Genomic DNA, 16,708 nt, shown 5'->3' with positions numbered 1-16,708 from the left:
AGAGAGCAAGCCTGCGGCTTACATTAATATTTGCAAATGACAGAATTATCTACAAAATTCTATTAAGCTAGGCTGGCAGCCTTCAGTTATCTTCACATATACATTTATCCACCCGCCATTCTCACATCTTTCTTCTCTAATACTAACCACTGCACTCTCATGCATATCTATAAGCACCCCTGGCATTCTCACATTTCTCTTCTCTAATACTAACCAATGTACACTCATGTATGCATATATACACCCCTGGCATTCTCGCAACCCTCTTCTCTAATACTAGCTGCTGTACTCTCATGTATACATAAACAGTGGATATAAAAAGTGTACACACCTCTGTTAAAATTCCAGGTTTTTGTGATATAAAAAAAAAATGAGACCACAATATATAATTTCAAAACTTTTCCCACCTTTAATGTGACCTATAACCTGTACAATTCAATTGAAAAACAAACAAATCTATTAGGGGAAAAAAATATAAAAAATAAAAAACTTACAATAAGCTGGATGCATAGGTGTGCACACCCTTAAACTAATACTTTGTTAAAGCAGCTTTTGATTTAATTACAACATTCAGTCTTCTTGGGTACACACCTGCCATCAATTAAAGAAATTCTGATTAACCCCAAATAAAATTTAGCTGTCCTAGTAGGATTTTCCTGACATTTAATCAGCTGCCTACTACAGCAAAAGCCATGGTTCGCAGAGAGATTACAAAGCATCAAAGGGATCTCATTGTTGAAAGGTATCAGTCAGGAGAAGGGTATAAAAAAATTTCCACGGCATTGGATATACCATGGAACACAGTGAAGACAGTCATCAAAAAGTGGAGAAAATATGGGACAACAGTGACGTTGCAAAGAACTGGATGTCCCTCCAAAATTGATGAAAAGCGAAGATGAAAACTGGTGAGGGGGGCTGCCCAGCAACACTGAATGAGCTGCAGGAATTTCTGGCAAGTACTGGTTTTGTACTAAGTGTGACAACAATCTCCCATATTCTCCATATGTCTGGACTATGGGGTACGGTTGCAAGATGGAAGCATTTTCTTACACATAAAAACATCCAGGCCCAGGTAAAATTTGCAAAACAATATATCACCTCTCTCAAAAGCATGTGGGAAAATGTTTTATGGTCTGGTGAGATCAAGGTTGAACTTTCTGGCACCAATTCCAAAAGGTACGTTTGGCGCAAAAACGACACTTCGCATAACCAAAAGAACACCATCCCCACAGTGAAGCATGGTGGTGGCAGTATCATGCTTTGGGGTTGCTTTTCTTCAGCTGGAACTGAGGCTTTAGTAAAGGTGCAGGGAATTATGAACAGTTTCAAATGCCAGTCACTTTTGGCCCAAAACCTTCAGGCATGTGCTAGAAAGCTGAAGATGAAGAGGAATTTCACCTTTTATCATGGCAATAACCCCAAGCATACATCCAAATCAACAAAAGAATGGCTTCACCAGAAGAAAATTAAAGTTTTGATATGGCCCAACCAGAGCCCAGACCTAAATCCAATAGAAAATCTGTGGGGTGACCTGAAGAGGGCTATGCACAAGAGATGCCTTTGCAATCTGACAGATTTTTTGCAAGGAAGAGTAGGCAAATATTGCCAAGTCAAGATGTGCCATGCTGATAGACTTCTGCCCAAGAAGACTGAATGGTGTAATTAAATCAAAAGGTACTTCAACACCGTATCATTTAAGGGTGTGCACACTTATGCAACCAGCTTATTGTATGCTTTTTATTTTTTATATTTTTTTCCCCTAACAGATTTGTTTGTTTTTCAATTGAATTGTACAGGTTATAGGTTACATTAAAGGTGGGAAAAGTTTTCAAATGATTTATTGTAGTCTTATTTTTTATATCACAAACACCTGGCATTTTAACAGGAGTGTGTACACTTTTTATATCCACTGTATGTACCCCCTGTCATTCTCACATCTCTCTTCTCTAATACTAACCACTGTACTATCATGAATACATGTATGCACCCTTGGCATTCTCACATTTCTCTAGTCTACTACTAACCATACTCTGCACTCATTAACATTTTTCTTTGTTTCTTAGTATTGATGTATATATTAGCATTCAAAATCTTGGTGACATACTGAGAAAATGTATATATTTTAAGATATGTATATTTAGCTATTACATTCTATTTTAACACTGCATGTACTGCTCTCATTTGTGACTCATATATTCCACATTATTCTAACACAAATTTCTTTACTGCTTTTTTACTGTTCTACTTGTGCTGGGCCTTCACTGAAAAGGGGTACTGTGCCCAGCTGGGCTTTCCTGGTCAACAAAAGCAAATAATGAATGAATGAATGAATGAATGAATGAATGAATGAATGAATATGTCATTCATTCATCAACCCAACAATCTTAATTTACAAAGTTGTGGAATATATTGCATTTAAATGTATAAGCTCTGATATAAAATGTTTTCATTGCTATTGAATCATAGCAGTATAGTTTTGTCAAAGGGAGATCTTATCTGCTTAATTTAGTAAACTTATTTGATAAAGTCACTGAAGCTGTAGGTGGCACCTATGCAGTTCATGCAGCCCACCTAAATCTGGACAAGGGCTTTGACCCTATTCCCTATTATATAACTGTAAATAAGTTCAAAGGCCAAAATGTAGACCTTTATATTATAAGTTAGATAGCAAACTGCCTGACAGACACAGCTAAAGAAGCATGTACCAGGCAAAAAGGTGACAAATGGAATTCCTCAGGAATTAGTCCTGGGACCCCTTCTTTTCAACACCTACAGTGGATATAAAAAGTTTATACACCCCTGTTAAAATGCCATTTTTATATAAAAAAAAATGAGATCACAATAAATAATTTTAAAACTTTCCCCAACTTTAATGTGACCTATAATCTATACAATTCAATTGAAAAAAAAACAAATCTGTTAGGGGGAACAATATAAAAATTAAAAAAATGTACAATATGCTGATTGCCTAAGTGTGCACACCCTTAAGCTAATACTTTGTTATGTGTGCACACCCTTAAACTAATACTTTGTTGAAGCACCTTTTGATTTAATTACAGCATTCAGTCTTCTTGGGTACACACCTGCCATCAATTAAAGAGACTCTGATTAACCCCAAATAAAGTTCAGCTGTCCTAGTAGGATTTTCCTGGCATTTACTCAGTTGCCTGCTACAGCAAAAGCTATGATTCACAGAGAGATTACAAACCATCAAAGGAAACTCATTGTTGAAAGGTATCAGTCAAGAGAAGGGTACCCTGAAAGATTATTTTTTTTCAATTGAATTGTACAGGTTGTAGGTCACATTAAAGGTGGAAAAGGTTTTGAAATGATTTATTGTGGTCTCATTTTTTTATATCACAAAAAGCTGGCATTTTAACAGGGGTGTGTAAACTTTATATATCCACTGTATTTCTTGGATCTCCAAAACACTAACACAGATATATGGGTGATTACATTTGTCAGTGATTGTGAGGTGGGTAGTGGTGTTCAGGCAGAATCTGATGTCATGTTTTTATACAAGTACTAAACTACACATAACCATGGTATATTAGAAATATAATTAATTTAACTGCAAAGAAATGTAGTTTTGTCATCTTTGGTAAACAAAAATTGCTAGCAGATTTCATTATAGATATTACTCCATATTAGACTGATATGGTTGCCATAGATCTCAGGGTATTTGTAAGCAACCCCCTATTCGTTGACCACTGTGTAGCAACAGTAGTCAGGAATAAGTTCTGTCCAATCCAGTTAATAACTAATGGTATTTCATTTGGGTTAAAATAAATTAACAGTGACAATCATGTTGAGCCAAGGTTTACACCACTGGGTGGCTAGCCCTGCCATGGTAGTTCATCCATACCACTCACTCGCACACACACTTATGCACCTATGGCCAATTTAGAGTGTCCAATCTACCTACTGCAACTAAATCATATATATAAAATTGAAAGCAATAACAGCAGCCTTTTTGCAAGTGGAGGTTCCAACCACCCTCTACATTGGATGTAGTGCTCACACAGCCTAGCATCTATATTCCAAGAGTAAACAGCTGTGGGGATAAAGACAAACTTCCCTATTTGCACTGTTCTGCAATCTCAGTATATTAGATATGTAATTGCTAAGGGCTACAGGTTCTGTCTTGTACACCAATACTGCCAATATTGAAATAAGACTGGACCAGTGATATGGTGTCTAACCCTCACCACTAGTACTCACTAAAATACTGAGGGAAATTGTCCTTCAGGGTACATGGTAAACATACACTGATGCATTGGGTAATAGACAGATCCTGCAGCACCCAGATAAGCTGTACATGCACACTGCCCAGTTACAGATTAGTGTTATAATCACTGGTTCCCTAGGACTTCATTCAACACAGACCAAGCCCCTTGCTTCTCAATGCATCCTTATCAACAGTAATTGAATCCTGATCAGACTTATTTTTCACATTTGTGCATACACGCACACACATGCCATACAGACAGACAGACACACACACACACACACACACACACACACACACACACACACACACACACACACACACATGTACACAAACAAAAATATAATGCGGGACAAATGAGGATTATATAGCAACATTTCCCTCCTTCCCAAGATTTAAGGTAGTCTACCACTAGTTAGTCAAAACAAACAAAACAAGAACATACACTATTGTTTATCCATAAAATAAGCCCACCTTTAAATATTTGAGAAGCATCAGTAACACAACAGTATCACTTTGCAGTGGGTGGCTAAAACATACATGGTATTGTCTTTAAAATATATAAATCCTTTAATTAATAAATCATCAGCTATAAGCATTCAAATTTAAATAGTAAAATTCTTTTCTTGAAATAAAGTTAAATTATTTTTTCAAGTAAATATACAAACGATATACAACTTTTTAAATTAACTGAAAATAAAACAAACCATTCTAAAAGCGAGATGATAGTAAAAAAAAGACTGATATTCAAATAGGAAATTATTTACTTTAGGCTAAAAGGTACACATGCTTTACTATCTCTGTTTTTTTAACACCTTTATCGAACTATCACTTAAGGCATAGGCAAACTTGCATATAAAAGAAAACATACTATATTAACATAGTTACAAACATTAAACATGAAATATGTATCTTTTGTACAACTATCATTGATCCAGGATTAGCTAAATTGCTCAGTTCCTGTCTTATCTTAAATTTCACTCCTTCTCCAAAACATTCTCTATATACTGTTCCCACAATGTTCATTTTTTTCTATTTAATTTGCTCTTACAACTTTCTAAAGATCCCACTTCCAGTTTTTTTATATCTGTTACAATATTCAGTACTTCAGTTACAGCTGGTTTAGACTTTCATTTCCGTTTCCTAGTAATTGCTTTTTCGGCAGCCACTAGAATTAAACTTAACATGGCCTTACTATGTCTAGACTATTCAAATCCTGTATCCCAGCTCACAACATTTCCTCATTTACACCCATTTGCTCACTCAATATTTCTGACAGAGTACTGTGGAGGGAATTTTTAAAGTCTGCCAACCCATTATACTTCCAAAACATTTGTTTTCAGGTACCTCTTTCTTCCCCATCATACCTCCAACATTTGCTATCTACCTGAGGAAAAATTATTTGGAGTCTGTTTGGGGTATAAAAATACCTATAGAAACACTTTCAAGCAAAAATCCTAAACCTTTTAGACTTTGTTGCATACTTGGGAGCAATACATATGTCTTCCCATTGTTTCCTTATGAATTGCTTAGTCAATCTATTTTCCCAATCTTTTCTGACCTCCTCTGATTTATTCCAGTAGTTATTGTGTACTATCTTACATGCTCTACTAATTAACAGTAGCTTCCGTTTTACATTCAACTAACAATTCTACCAGAGCACGTCTTTCACTTAGGATTCCCCTATCCCTTTCATGTTACTTATACTCTGATATCAATTCCTGATAGAGAAGACAGTCTGTAACCTACAGTCCAAATGTTTTCTTGGCCTCTTCCCATTCTGTTACTTTTCACTCTCTAGTTATTTGTTCCCCATATCTTCGCTCTTTTGCCAGTTTTCTCCACTAAATTCCAGCCCCCTCTTGCCTATTCTCCATACCCATGACTCCAGCCATTCCTATTGACAAAATATCCTTTCTCCATTCCTATGTTGGCTTATTTCTTAGAATACGGTCTGCAACTTTATGAATATTCTGTATGGCTGTTGTTATTTTCCATAAAGGTCTGTATCCAAAATCCCAGTCTCTCCTTATGTCTTGAATTTCCCTGTTTCATCATCATCCTTTCCCACTTTGAGTTATAGCTTTCTGCTTATGTTATGTATATGAACCTTAATAGTGTAGCTCTAAGCTCCAAGGGGTTTTTCCAAAAGGTACTTCTGTACCAGCTGTCTTTTTCTTTTGAACCAACAGTTAGCCCCTCTGTTTATATCTTATGCAAAAAGGAGTCCTCTGGCTTTAGTTTGAATTTAGAAGATTCCATAACTGTTTTCACATTTATTTGCCAAAGGGTGAAGGATAAATTCAGCAGACCAGTCAAGGAAATCATCATGTGATCTAAGGCAACAGCATTCAAGTAGACAGCTCTGTTCTAGAACAAGTATTTCCTCAGTAGCACAGACATTTCACTTTAAACATTTCTCTCACATTACAGATTTACTGAAAAGGTAAATGCAATGCAATGACTCTCACATTTCTCTGTTAAAAAGTATGTACACGCATTATTTTTATTCAATACAACTCTGATATAGATAATTAAATTTCCACATTTTCAAGATTCAAGTAATTTTTGTTGCAAGACCTTCAAGAAATTATGCTTGAGGTAAAGGAATCATTTCATATCACATTCACCCAGTTTCTTGTTTGGAGTGACTGATATTTTGGGGAAATGGTAGAACCCTTTTGCCATTTTTACCTGGCAGCTGTTTGAAATGATCAGTAAGTATACTTTTTTATTATTATCCACTGGGTCCACATGTCTGCATGTTGCTTTGTCAGCTGGCTACACCCTAGCTTTTTTCTCCTATCTTAACAACCTTTTGAATCACTGACAATATTTGCAGTACCCTTTACATTTTTAATGCCTGGCCAATAAAAACTTTGCATGACCCTCTTTTTTGCAATATGTGCTCATATGGCATATTATGGGCTATTGCTAAAGTTCCTGTTGATAGACCCTGGGGCTGTCAACTGCTGCATCACTCTTCCCTTTAGTCCCTCTTTATAAGTCTACTTCCTGTACACTTCCCTTTAGTCCCTCTTCATAAGTCTACTTCCTGTACTCTTCCCTTTAGTCCCTCTTCATAAGTCTACTTCCTGTACAACAACCCTTTTTTCTAGCATATAGAGTACAGTACCCCTCATAGATTGGGTTACACATTGGCTACCTCCCTCAAGTTTTGTAAACTGTGGTTCAAGAACTCTGGGTGCCTCAGCTCTCATTTTGTGATAAATCTCCAGTTCTCGAAATAATGTAATTGTAGTACTTTTCATCGACTATGTCTTCGATTTAGAATTACTGTTGCCAACTGTTTCTCCCCCTTAAGTAACTCAATTTAAATGAAATTCTGTACCTTTCACAATCAATAGCTTCAATTCTGCCCTATTGCTGTTACATACCTCTTTTTATGGCAAGACCACATTAGCAGTTTGTACTAGAGGTGAGGAGTTTGCTTGGGTCTCATCCCTGCATAAGTCCTACACGATTGCCTCCAAGCCCATATGCCCATAACTGCATATTCACATGGTACTGTGTTATCAGAGTTGTTACCTGTTAGAATATCTCCTATGAAATCATCAAATATTGCCATCTCCTTCTCTGTCTGTCCCCTTGTCAATCCAAAAATCCCTGGCCAATGACATCTCATTCCCAATGGCCTTAAGAGAGTTGACAACACAGGCAGGAAATGTCTGTCTAACAACTACAGGCTAAAAAATAATCTCTCTCTTTTTTTTCTATTTTATTTCTATTTTATTTATGCAATTTTGTTTAGCCCACCCTCGATCAGCTGTATCCATTCATCCGCCAATCCTGGATATTCTGAGCGCGAGAGCTGCCCAGGAGAATTTGTCATACTGGCAGAATCAGAGGGGGTTTATCTTCTCTGTCATCCCAGCAAGGAGGACATATGTTTATTAGGCCAAACCCTTTCCTGGGATGGGGGGGGGGGGTCTGGTTGGCCTACATCACTGAATGAACCACATTGCTCTCCTTAATGTGGGCACACAGACATGTGCACTTGCAGTGAGTCTAAGGGTGAATCAGCATGGAGTCTGAGAACCCACCCTTGACACTGCTTTCTGCACTGCCACCCTTTGTCTGCAAGATTGTGGTAGTGAGATTAATTGGACTGTCTCCAGCCTTCCCAGGATGGGCTTGCCCATCCTCCACTGCCATCTCCATCCCTTAACAATGAATAAAACATCTGTCACAAGCTTTCAAAGTTCATTAGTCAGATTCTAGAAATTAGTTAAAACATTTCACTTCTACGGAAAGAGAACACAATTTGTTTTGGTGCTTTTCTCCCCGGGCCTCCACTGGAAATGTGTTTCTTTCCAGTTGGACTTTCCTAGTAATTAAATGTCAATAAATAAATAAATAAAATTTACAGAAAGAATAATAAAACCTTCAAAAAGGACAGACAATAGCCAGAAAAAAAGACATTATATGTAAGCTAGAAAAAATGTATCTGCTTTTGGCTAAATTGTATAATGTGCCTTAATATCTCTGACCTTTATGTCTGAATTAACATGATCCGAATCTTTTCAGGCAGTGGTAGAAATTTGTCTCTACTTTTGTCTTTAAAAATGAAATTTTCACACATGTTTTAATCCAGTGCAGTTTCAGTACAACTAGTTTACTTATAATGCATTTACCTTTGAAAGTCTAATAGCTTTATTCATATTTATTACAATCTGTTTCACATATATATCCTCATCCTTGGTTAATTCTTTCTTTTTCAAAGAACTTTATTGAATTATCACTTGTGACACAGGCAAATTTGTATTCCTAAGTAATCAAACTATGTTAACATAGCAAGCATTATATTTTAAATAAATTGCTATATATCATATAACCTATGCAATATTACATAAATTATTCAGTTCCTGCCTTTTTTTAAACAAGACACATCTTTAAAAAACCATCACTCACTACATAGGAAATCATACATTTATATAAATGAAAACAAACCATACAAACACAATCCTAATTGCAAGCATTTTATATCACAAACCATACTGACACACTCCCAGTTGCAAACATTATACATCACTTATAATCTAACCAATCTTTCTTACTCAAATATTCCATAGCTTATTTAAGTACTGCCACCTTTTAAACCTCATTCCTCCCTTGTATGTACTGTTCTCACAATTCCCATTTTTCCTGTGTAGTTTGCTCCTAGTCTTTTATAAAGATCTCCATTCCAGTTGTTTTATCTCTGTTACTATATTCTCTATTTCTAGTATAGTTGGTTTAGATTTTGATTTCCATTTTCTAGCAATTACTTTTTTTTGCCAGCCACTATTATTAGACACAGCAAAGCCTTACCATGTCTAGGCAATTCCAATCCTGTATCATAGCTGAGAAAAATCATCTTCTTCGTTAGACCAATCTGCCCACCCAGCATCTTCAACAGTGCATCCTGCAGGAAATCCCTAACGTCCGCCAACTCACTACACTCCCAGAAAATATGTTCTATTCCCTGGTTAATTCTGACCACAAATCAGTCATCTTCTCTTCCAGGCCTAGAATTACCATCTCACCCCTAAATGAAGTCTGTCTTTAGGGGTTTCACCTACCAGGACAGTTGTACAGCTTGTAGAAGACCTAAGCAAAATTACCAACAATCCCTTGAAAATAGACCCAACTAAAAGGGCTGATGCATTCACCTCTGAGTTTTGCCAGCATATAAACATGACAGCAAAGAACTGAGAAGCACTATTAGAAAATGTACAGCAGAGTATGAACTTCAGGTTGACACAGATTCCAAACAAAACTACAAAATGTTCTTCAGAAAATTAAGGAATAATGTTTGACACTTTACTGAGCTCATCCATAATAACATCACCTATTCTGTCCCCAAGGACATAGGTAATATATTAGCAGACATATTTAGTGCTAACTTTGGCCTTCTACCCACACTGTTGCCCCCACTATTTAGTTTCCTCGGTAATCACCTTGGAACAAGTCTTAAAATTCCTTTCCAAGGCTAAAAGTACTTCCATGGGACCAGGTAACATGCCAGGCTGCATTCTCACCAGTGCAAAGTATGCACTATCAGAGCATCTACTTAGTGTTCAGCCTCAGACCGCTCGCAGGGCTTGTTCCTGATGCTTATGGAACAGCCACTGTGAGAGCCCTACACAAGGATGACACCTCTACAATCCAGGATAATAAACGTATCATCCTCAACAGCCTTATATGCATAGCCATGGAACATATCATAAGAGACCTTATTTATTATGCAGGCATAGCCAACTTAACTGATCAATATCCAGTCAGTTTAATTTTATGAATGGCAGGTCCTTGTCTCCTGAACCTAGTGATCTTCTTTGAAAAGGTTACAGAGGCTGTGGCCAGTGATCATTCTATGCACACTGCTTATCTCAAGAAGGCAAAGATTTTTGACACCATTCTCAAGGCAGGTATTATTGAAAAATTTGGCACTCTTAATATAAAGCCCTACATATAACTCACCTTTCCAGATTTTTACAGAATGTCCAGATTTCTGCCTCATATTTTTGGTCTGTTCCTCATAAAATTTGTGTCTTTCTTGCAAATCAATTAGGATTGAAGTCACTAAATAATTATAGACATTTGAGTTTCAGACTTCACATCTTTCCAAAAATGCATGATAATGCAAAACATTTCATTCTATCAACTTTCTATTTCAGCCTTATTATGACCTCGTCAGCATAGCACAAGCAGAGTGTTTGACTAAGCATTAGAAACACAGGGCTGTTATAACCAACTGATGTCCATTATCATTAGGGTCACTGCAAAAATATCCCAAACAGCAAACTAAAACAATGAGTGAGAAGGTGAAAGTGAAAGTGGGAAATATGCATATCCACAGCTAGTGGGGTTTGGCTTTATTGGCCTGAAATTGTCCAGTAAAACGATGAAACAACTCATGGACATTCATAATCGCCAATGAGCTGAAACACCTGATGTTCATAAGACTCATTTGCATATATCCCATGTGCCTCTGATACAAGAGTTTTGGGAGGTCACTCAGTGGAAGTTCTAGCTTTGCTGGAGTTTTCATTTTGTTTTTAATGATTGGTTTTTCAGTGACCTTCTCACTCGTTGTTTTACTATACTACCAGCTGTAATATGCACATTATTTTTGTAATGAAAACTTTTATTTATTCTAATCAAGTCAGGTTGGTGGCTGCTCTATTAGCATTTCATAGTTTTACAAGAAAATTGAATTTGGGGAATCTGTTTTTAGTGAAGTAACTGTAAATGAAAATGTGTATGATATGACTTTAAGGAAAAGCAGTGTTTTCAGTCCAAATTTACATTCAGTTTTGAGTACATTTTCTAACCTATGTGAGAAATATTTTAAGTATTTAAGTACCAAGAAACCTGATAATAAATTTATAATTTGCACTGTCAGGATAGGGAGGCATTTAACAAACTAAGTAAAATGGTGAATGTTCCCGTTATGAAAGGTGATTATGGACAATGAATTGCATGTGGTTAAAATTAGTAGGATTCTAAATAACACACACAGTTATAAATCAATTTGTACTTGCTGAACAACCAAAGATAGGTTATTTATTTAGTGTCCATAAGGTACTTAAAAATCTTTCTAACCTAGCAGCTTTTAGACCAGTTGTTGACAGTAAGGTATCAAAAACAGAATTTACATCTGTTTATATAGATACAGTATTGAATCTACTTGTTTTGATGTTGAGTTATTATATCCAAGGTGTGGAGCTCATTCCACCGAAAAAAACAAAAGTGACATATATGTAACATGTCCTTTTTGAAGTTCACTATAAATATCATTATTTATTTTTTTTTTACTATTACCATTATGTAATTTTTTTTTTTAACTCTTATGGAGCTTTTCTCCCTGGGTCTCTACTGAAAATAGGCCTGAGTGCTCAGTCGGCCTATCCCAGTAAACAAAAGATAAATAAATTATTTGCTGATGCAGTTGCACACTAACTGAAACTGTATGAAAACCCATCCCACACATCTTTCATTTAACTGCTTCCAGCAGCCTGATATCAATTTCTTTGGGTGACCTCTAAAACTGCTCCAAATATTCAGGATGTGGTCTGGGCAGGGCTCTGTACATTGGAAGAATTGCTTTTTTGCCTCTAGACTCTATTGTGCTCCTCAGAACACACACCAAAATTATGTTTTCTGCTACTACTACCTTTTTGCTATGCTCCTTATAGTTCAGTTAAGTTGAGTCTTCAACAATCCCTGTTCTGCTGCCAGTTTCACTTCAGGGATATTGTGGTCCAAGGATAGTACTTTGGGTTTTGTCTGCACTGACACTGAAGCTCAACTGCCACCTTTCTGTCCACTTGGTCAGACTTTTCAAGCCCATTCTTATCACCCTCCCATCATGTACTGATGCATCTATCTGTCATCATCAAAGAGGTGAGTCCCATTCACTGTCCCCTCAGAAATGTCCAAGACAAACACACTGAAGAGTACATGTCCCGGGACTGATTCCTGAGCTATCTTACATATTCCTGACATTTTTCCAGCTCATCACATCGCTTTCTGTCTGGCTATTCAGCGAAGCAACACTTCAAATCCTCAGTCTTCATATAAACTCAACCACTGCAGTATTCTTATTAGCTTCTTATGGAGAAACAAGTCAAAGGTCTGGTTGTCATCCTGAAGATTTTTTTTTTTGTTTTGTTTTTTTTACGAATACTAGAAGCTGTTCACTCAGAATTTTCTTCATGATTTTCCTTACCACTACCATTTGGTAAGAAGCCTGCAGTTCTTTAGAGGTTTTTGCACCCTGCTGCTCATATGGGGCTGCCACATTTGCTATCTTCCAATGTTGAGACACTTCTCCACTAGGCAGTGACCTGCTGGAGCGCTGTCTCTGAGGGGTCTTCCAACACACTGGTCACATACCTGAGGACTCCATGAGGAAGCTCACCTGATCTTTGGACTTTATCCTCCTTAAGGACTACTACTTCCCTCTCTACCCTTTCTCAATTTTGGTGATTCTCCAGTGCTCTTTCCAATTTGCCCTGCCACCCTGCAGGCATGGCACTGTCCAGGTGCTTGTCTTTGTGAAGACTCAAGCAACTTTTTCATTCAGAATCTCTGCTTTTTCCCATCCTTCATTGAGCTCATTTTCACCCTTGCACATGCCTCATCAGGCATGTAAGTCCCTCCCTGCTTTCTTATGTATAACTGAAAAGCTTTTGTTTCCCTTCTTCTAGTTCATTTCCAGCTTGTATCTTCCTGCCTTTTTTGCTTTTCTGCTCTCCTCCTTGCGCATGCCTTTTCCACCTCCCCACTTCGTCCTCTCTCTCCCTATTATAGACACTATATTTTCCCTTATTGTTAGCTCTGCAGCAAACACTTGACTGCATTTCATTATACATCACTTCTTTCAGCTCATTATTCTCATATCTGGATGTCTTACATCGCAAAGTAATACTACCCAGATACCCTTTTAATCACCCTTGTTTGCTCATCTGCTATCTGTAGCCGTTCGATACCAACAGACTCTGTTTTTTGTTTTGTGAACTTAGTGTGTGAAGCTTCAGCATTATATATCTGTTAATGTGAAGTTGTCCTATCTTGCCTTTATTCTGTACTTGTGGGTTCGGAACCAATCTTCGGTTCAGACTCAGCTGTTTACTAAAGCTCGAGGTCTCCAACTAGCTCATGGCTTACTCCCTATTCCATGATGCTCTAGGGCAGATGTGTCCAACCTGCAGCCCGTGGGCCACATGCAGCCCTCAGACCTCTTCCATGCGGCCCCCGACCTCTAACTGCAACATAGATATACGCATGCCCCAAAACACTTTTTTTGTTTTGTGCTTTTCATGCCCGTGACCCATAACTCTGTCGGTGTGTGCATGCACCAAAGCACCATTCTAGTTTTGATTTTTTTGTGCCAAAGAAGGATCTGTGTGTTCCTGCTGTTACTTTGTGCCAAATAATCAGTGTGTGTTCTTGCTGAAGAGGGACTAGTGTATGGATTTGCCATCATTGCATTTCAAAGGGACAGCACTTACCTGTGTTAATAGGTAAGTACGGAGGGAGTGAATGAGTGAGTACATGCATGAAAGCAGAATGTTTGTGCATGTGAAAGTAGAAGAAGAGTGTGTGTGTGTGTGTGTGTGTGTGTGTGTGTGTGTGTGTGTGTGTGTGTGTGTGTGTGTGTGTGTATGTATGTGTGCATGACAGAGAGAGACACATGCACAAAGAGGCTAATGACTATCAATCTACCTACTGAACACAAATAAGTTATCTCGCAAATATACTGTACATTAAAAGTACACTTTCATTAAATTGTGGCTTTCCTGACAGAGAGAGTGTTGTATTGAATATGAAATCATACCTCTCAACTGTATGGATTTTCACTTCATCTTTCATTTTGTGTCTTTTACTTTAGGAAATAAAATTAGTCATCCAAGGTAATGCAGTTCCAGGAGGTAAGAATGAGACAGCAGCCTAAGGTTAATGGGTCAGTAGTGGATTGACTTTGTGGGACTGTAGCATATAAATTGGGTCTATATTAGATCACCGAACGCTTAGGTAAGCGAACGGTGATTAATCGATCCCATGTAAGCGAAAGCTTACAAAACCGCTGTTCCAACAAAAAAAACAAAACACATTAAAACATGAGATTAAGTGGGGGGCTTCACCCCCCCCCCCACAGCCCCCACCATGGGAGGCTGTGCTCCTCACCCCCCTACTTATATATTCCATCCACGAGACCGCATTACAGTGCTGAAAACAGCAAAGTACCGAAGTGGCCAAGCAAATTCTTTCCCAGGGAAAGAATTTGCTTACATGCCGCTTCGATATTTTGCAGTTTCGGTTTTGTCAGTTCGACCAAGATGCATTCGAAAACATGCGTCTTCGGTCTGCTGATAGAAACCCTATAAAGTTGAATTGTTTTTTTCTGATAAACAAAAAAGTACCCAGTACTGTTTTGTCAGTGGTGGGTTCTAAGCAGTGGCAGATTGGACAACAATAAGTATAGCTTTGGTGGATCATCAATACTGGCAGATCAGGTGGGCACAATGTAATTTTTTAAATGTTGGGGGTTTTAGTGTGTGTGCGTGTGTGTGTTGGGAGGGCTGCTACTGTAGATTATTAAAGACAGACTTACGGACTGTGGAGAATGTTATTTGTTTCAAAGCCTGATACTTGGGTACTAGGCATGCCAAAAGTAGATTTGTTAAGATATAGCTTCTTGCCATTTGCAGTGGATGGATACTTACATTTAATGGACAATGCTAGCAGATTTTGTGTGGTCCTGTAGGGATCTGGAGGATGCCAAGTCTACCACTGCCAATGTCTTGTAAAGTGACTTGGAAATGGAGATTGGGATGTTACTGAAAAAATACAGTAAGTGGGCTTAGAAATATAGTTTAATTAAACAAAGTGCACTTGCGGGCCATAATTTAATTTATTTCAGGTAGTCCAGATCCTGGTAGATTGTATCCCATTAGACTTAGTTAGGGAGAGCTATCATTCCTGGGAAATAAGCAGCCCTAGTTTCAATGAAAGCTCTGTGGTTGTTTGCAGCTAGGAAGCTGCAGGATGTGGATGCAATATATTTTATTTATTATTTTTAATGCATTTGTCCTTTCAAAGCATGGTTTTCTTTGTTGCAAAAGAAGGCAGGATTGAATGAGCCATATAATGCTTACCTGACAATGATGGGATAGAAAGATTATAAGTGATGTATAATGTTTGCAGCTACAGTTGTTTCAATGGTGTCTGTGATCCATAACTATTTTTGGGCCTGTATCCCACTTTTATTTTATTCTTTCTACAGATTTCTTGCTCTAATGTTGAGAGGTATGGTTCCATACTAAATCAGAAGGCTGTATTTACCTTGGAAGACCTTCCAGCATAATTATGAGAAACAGAGCCTTTTTAATATCTTTGCTTATTTCCAATATAAACTGCCATGTAACCTTGCAAATAACCTTCTTATTAAACTACTTTAATTCTTTTGGAATTGACAAGTATGCTTCATTGGTTCAGACGTAAGCATAGAGTGCTCATGTGACAGCTCAGTAAACTGTCAGTCTGTGAATAACTTCTGCAGAAATTAAAATGTCTGAATGCATAAGGGCTTTAGATTGGAGGGAAGTTATATGTTTGCTCCAATGTGTAGTATGATCTTAGAGAGTTTATAGATTTCTTATTGATTTACTTTTTGCTGAGCAGTTGTTTGCTAATTTATTGATGGTCCTTATGGTGGTGGGAAATTAGTTGGATGAGTCCATCTCTAGTATGATTTTTTTTCAGATATTTTATTTCCAGACAATTTCATTCAGTGAGTGTGTCATGTGATTACTGAGGTTGCCTATTTTAGAAGTAGGGGTTCCTTTTGTGTGTGTGTGTGTGTGTGTGTGTGTGTGTGTGTGTGTGTGTGTGTGTGTGTGTGTGTGTGTGTAAGAGAGAGAGATTTAATATGTATACTGAATATATTTTTGCAAATGTAATTCTTAGTTAAAT

Source organism: Protopterus annectens, chromosome 3.part0, assembly GCF_019279795.1.
Source record: "Protopterus annectens isolate FY-2018-M chromosome 3.part0, PAN1.0, whole genome shotgun sequence".
NCBI lineage: Eukaryota > Metazoa > Chordata > Ceratodontiformes > Protopteridae > Protopterus > Protopterus annectens.
Note: the sequence above shows the minus strand (reverse complement) of the source record.